This window comes from Cupressus sempervirens, chromosome 11 (assembly GCF_028749045.1).
Source record: "Cupressus sempervirens isolate cs-2001-9-10 chromosome 11, ASM2874904v1, whole genome shotgun sequence".
Lineage (NCBI taxonomy): Eukaryota > Viridiplantae > Streptophyta > Pinopsida > Cupressales > Cupressaceae > Cupressus > Cupressus sempervirens.
In genome coordinates, this window is record NC_143128.1 from 770,370,510 (window position 1) to 770,376,800 (window position 6,291).

The window sequence follows — 6,291 nt, forward strand, 5'->3', positions numbered from 1 at the left end:
ATTCTTTAATCAAGGATCCCTAATTTTGATCCAAATAAACTTCCAATCAAAGCCCCTAGGTGGATAAACCTATCCAACATTCTTGTACAATTAATTCATAGAAATATTCTTAGGTTTATAGGGAACAAATTAGGGACCTTCTTAGGTATAGAAGACAACTTATCATCCTATTATGATCTTCACATCTTAGTAGAAGTGGATTCTAATATCTCATCCCTCCATCATTTGGAACTCAATACCCAACTCACAACCTATTCCATCAAACCTATCTTTTATCAAGGACTCACCCTTAAAAAATCTATGCAAACCACAAAGAATACTAATCAAACTCCTTACATTACGACAACTAATACAATTATTGGGCACAAGGACTATTATTCAAACTTATAGAGCAAAGCCCAATAAGATTAAGAACTATAGAAATGCAAAAATTAGAAATACTTTGGTGGGAGAATGTAACAGAGAAGCCAACATTTAGTTCTCATGGTATCCAAGATTGGCCTCATTTAAGAAAGAAAGGAGCCATGCAAATTGGATGAGTAGATGTATTTGTTGGTGTAAATAAGTATTCACTATTTACACTTACTTAAGTTTACTTAGGTTAATGCATTAATTTAATTATTTTGCATTATTTTATTATTTTTATTTGTGAGACACTTTGGAGTTTGCACACCTTTTTGAGTTGTCATGTAGACAACATAGGAGTACGCAACTCTATTTTAGCACATGGTGTCTACAACACTAATTTGTGTGTCACACTCTTGTAGGCTTATCCTCTCATCATCGTACATACTTCTGTGCTTAATGGAGGATAACCCATATCTAATGGACATGTGTGTCATGTCCCCTTTTCAAATAATTAAAAATAATAATCTTTTCTAAGGCAGGCAGGCCCAAAAAGGTGAAGTTTTGGAAAAAGGGGATAATCTTTGGAAGCTAATGGACTAATAAATGAAGATTATTATTAAAATATGTTTTATTAACCCCTCTTGGACGTGAGTTAGGGTTATGCCCTCTTTTAAGGGGTTTGGAGGCATTCTGGACTCATTCCAGAACTTGATTTTTGCTCATTTCTTTGTTATTCTTCAGAGGCTGCCAAACCTGTGGAGAAGGAGACCCAAGAACGAGAGTTTGCAGGTTTCCAGGGAGACCCAAGAACGGGATTTTGCAGGTTTCCAGGAAGGCTAAGGATGGGATTTTGAAGCCATTCCATGTGCATGCTCATACAGAGTTTGCCTTTGTGCTGAACAGTGCAGATTTGTCGTTTTTCGGGTGTGTTTTTTGTAAGAGTTTGGTGTTTCCGGTTGAGTATTTCATATCAGTTTGGGTTGCTGCTGTATTTCAGACTTTTAAATGTTAAAATAGAGCTGAATATATGTATTGGGACGTGATTAAACTTCTGAGATAGTTTATTAGTGTTTTTGTGGTGATTCTGGGCTATTTTGTGCTATTTTCGGGAGCCCGATGAGCATTGTTTTTGTCCTCCGTTTGGGAGCTATTGTGTGCATGTTATACAGATCTGAAAATGTCATTTTATAAGCTGTTATGCTGCTCAATTTTCTGTAAAAATGTCCACTTCTAGATTTATTAATAATAGGTGAAGCTGTGAAGCTTTTGGCACTATTTTTGGCATACCCGATTTGGGGTTTCTTGAGAAATTTGGTGGATCTTTGTGATATTAGTTGTTTGATCTTAAAAATCTGATTAGAGGTTGGAAATATCATACAAAATCAGAAAAGGGACATTTCAATGTGCTTGGTTGTATGACACATCATGGTGCTGATTACGAGACATTCTAGATGTATCTCAGAGGCCTTTATATATAGGCACTCCTAGTGTACTCTTATCATGGCATATTGAATATATCGTCATTTTGATCATACTCTCTCTTGGTCTGCTATGTGCTTGTGTTTGAGTTCTTAGTTCTTGGGTGAATTTTTCCCTTAGGCAAATTCTTACATTATTAAAGGCATTACAAATAACATGGAATTCCTTCTGATAAAGTATATCATCCAACACAAAATGGGGTTAAGAGAGGGATATGAAATGAAGTAACAGGCACCTTGTTTTATTTTAGAAATGTTGAAATGTTGGCAGGCACCTTGGAGGGAGTGATAAATTCAGGAAATACATCTAAAGAAATATAAAACACTTTTTTGTTCCTCATACCAAAAAAGACAAGGTAGATAACTTTGGTGACTTCATACCAATATCTTTATGTAACACAATTTATAAATTACAGACTAAAACTATGGCAAATAGATTGCAAAAAATGCTCATTTTCTTGATTAGTGAGGAACAAACAAGCTTTATGTTAAGGACGTCTATATACGATGGTGTTATCATAGTTCAAGAAGTCGCCCATTCAATCTAAATGAATAAGGATTCAAGCATGCTAATCAACCTCAAAAAGGTCTCTAACAAGGTGGAATGACTCTTCCTTTGCGAATTATCGGAAGCCTTTAAATTTTATAAGCAATGGATAAACCTCATTTTTAATGCATCTCCACCCCTAGAATCTATATCCTAGTTAATGCAACCCCAAAATGTTCTTTCAATATATTTAAAGGATTGTGATAGCTTGATAACCCCTTCCTATTTATTATCATGAAAAATCATTAGGAAAATCAATTACATAAATAGTAATGAAGGTACAACTATCTTCAGGTCTCTAAGCCCCCAAGGGTCTCTTGTATTTTTAACTTCATGCTAGATTGTAGAAGAAATATCATTGAGAAACTAACTTGGAATCTTGGGAATGGAGAAAATGTCATATTTTGGTCTGACTCTTTGGGAGGACATGCAACAATAGAAAGAGTTGTTGACATTGAAAATTCTAAGACCCACTTAATATCTAGGTTGGGTGAACATGTTATGAACTACATTAATGAGGTAGTGGATGGGGACGTTAATAAAGAGTGGAGATGGGAGTATTTAAAATAGGGCTACTCATAGAATTGTTAGGGGCCATACAATTGTCCCCTTTTTATACCCTTAGAATAGTAGGGTGTTTATTGAGTCAACATTCAATCTATTTTGTTTTTACTCATTTAATAACAATTAATAATGAACTATAGAAAGAAAGTTGGGCTCTCTACTCATATGAGCTTCAAAAATACAAGGATAATCTCAACTTAGAATATTGGTTGATTGGTGGCTATCCCATCATCACATCTATATGTCACATGCAAGGTGGGAACTATAATGGATTCTCAACCAACCTTCATCCTCCAACCTAGAATAGTAGGGGCTTGGTCGATTCTCAAGATATAGGATAATGAGTGGGGGAGAAAATATAGATCCTCCCTCCTCTATATAATTAAGATATATAGTTGGATATGTCAATATCCCTAACAAAGAAAAGGAGGAGTTAATTAGAATATTGACATGTAGAAATACCAGTTTTCATTTGGGATAGGATAAACTAGTTAGGGATGACTTGAAAATAGTGGCATACAACACTAGAGAGGGTTATAACTACTTAATGACAAAATAACTTTGACCAGAGTCAAACATTCCATTAGAATTATGTTGGGAAACAAAGTTCCTACCTAGGGCAAGATTGTTCTCATGGTTAGAATTACAAAATAAAATTGTTATAGCTGACATAAAAATATATAATGATCTATATTTAGTTAATTTTTCATATGGTTGTGAAATGTGAATACCTATATAGAAAGAAAATTAATCATATATGAAGAATGAATTAAAGGAAGGAAATTTTACGAGTCCACAATATGAATGTATAAATGTAATCTAGTTTATAAGTTGGTAATGTAATTCCATATGTGTATTGTATGAGACATTGAGTGTTATCTTTTCTAGATGATTATTTGGAGGGAGTTTAGTTGTGTTTGAATGCTTCCTTTTCCGTTTGAGTCTGTGTATGTTCCTAGATTGATCTAGGGCATCTAAATTTGTACATTGTGTAGTTGAATTATTTTTTATTTGTTTATGTTGCTTCCTATTAGGACACTGTGTGGATTAACATCTCTCATATGTTGAGATATTCTAATTTATTGTTACACCATCATTTTTTATTTCAAGTTTAGTGTCTATCCCAATGATGTGGATCAGAGGAAAACACTTAAGAACCCAAGGGAGGGATATCTTATTGAAGAGTCTTGCATTTCCCTACATGGAGTTTTGTGAAAGTAGGGTGCCTAAGTGCACTAGATGCATGGCTTACCATAGGATTTGGGTCGAGGAGGCCAAAATGATAGCCTTTGAGTGATTTTTTGAAAAGAAAACCTAAGATAACTAAAAATGGATGGGAATGTGTAAGGGTTTAATAAAATCGAATAATAAGAGAAAAGATTGGATTAATGGTCCACATAGGTCCTATTGGAGTATCGAGGTCATTGTAGTTACTAGGCATGTCATGAGGGCATTAGGGTACATGACTTCTAGAGAGGATCCCAACATAAAGCACTATGTGATAGCACTCACCTAGCTCATTTCCTAGAGAACTTTCCTCTTGTGTTTTGTGATGTGACTTTTTGATTTATGTTTTGGGCTTTGACACTTGTTCTTTGATATTTATGTTGAGATATGAGATTTTTTATGTATATTAGTGATTTGATGTTCAATTCGGGGCTTATGTTTTTCTAATTATATATTATTAGGCTTTGGTATTCTTATTTATTGTATCAGGAGGGATTATTCGAAAAGCTTAGACAACCCTAGTTTCCTGTGTAGACTTTGATTCTATCTCATAGCACAAGGGAGTGGACCTTTGTGGATCCACGTGGTTGGGTGGAAAATATATTGAGGTATTATTCATGGTTCCATTGATTTATTGCATTCAACCTCTTTTTGGAGATGATAAAGATTATTCTCTATACCTTGCATTCCCAAAATTTTGTATTCCTAGTGCTAATGATGATATCTCATGTATTAATCTCTTGAGCTCTCGAAAGAGACTCAAGACTCCATGTAATTGTAAATATATGGGAAAAGGGTATCTCTATGAGAAAGGAAAGGGTTTAAAATATTATTACATTTAAAGATGCATTTTTCAATGAAAATGTTTAGAAAGTCTTATTTGATGTTCATAATTCCTAAGAAGTAAATTTGAAATAATGTATATTATAGATTTGTATGGTGTGGAATATATGCTTGAATATTGTAGAAGGTTCATGATGTGAAATTATTGCTTTTAAGTGTAGAATTCAATAAAGGTAATAATGGATTCCTTAATACAAATGTTACTCCAATTAGTTAAATATTTGAACAAATAATATCAGGAAAAATGAGTAACCAAATTATGTGATTTATAAGTGTAGATCTCATTGCAATTTTCTCACTTATATTTGATGTATAGAATGTTTAAAAATGAAAGCAATAAAAGTCATAATAGGACTTGTTGAATGGATAAATATCTTGTGTACTTATGACATGTGTAACTTATGTGATTCTTAAGATGATGGATTTCATTTATGTATCTAATTTAGTAGTCATGCGTTGACATATTGTATTTTAGCATTTGTATCAATGTTAGGGAACTTAGAGGGATGTCTATCTAAGCCTAAATTATAGTAGTGAATTACACATTTAAGTAAGAAAGGATTAAAGAAGAAAATTAGTCTAGTTTTTAGTACTTTTGACCTACACCCTATGGTTTCCCTAGCGGGGGCATTGCATGATACTTCACAACCAAGTCAACCTATTCCTAGAGGTATGATACAAATATGGTTTTCTAGGTTTTCTATCGTGATCACAGATTCACAGTCATTAGTCTTAATTTTAGATCTGAGACATTTTGCTATGAAAAGGCATCTTCTCACACATTTCAAGGTATGTCCATCATTTTTTTCATCTTTAAGAATATACCTATTTTCATATTTTAATTGGGTTAATTGTGTGTGTTTAACACCTAGGTCTATCTTACACTTGTTATTACATCCATTAGTTCAATTTTCACATTTACATTGCACATCTTAAATCAATTTATGTTGCATGAAATAGGACTTGCTTGCGTACTTGATATAATTTTGGTTTAGTATTGTCATCCCTTCCTCCATTTGATTTTTGCTAATCTAACTTGGGTTATATTGAGAATTATGTTTGAAAGTCCATCTTTCTCTTGTAATTGAATGTTTAGAAAGTGGAATCCTTATTTGATACACATCTCATTTGAGCATTTCCATTTTTACACCCTAAGCATTGGTATAACAATAGTTTATATTTGCATATATACTTGCATCTTTGATATACTCTTACATGGTTTTAGTCATATTGTATTGTCTACCCCTAGTTTTCTTTTTGTTATATTGCCAAATTCTTCTATGC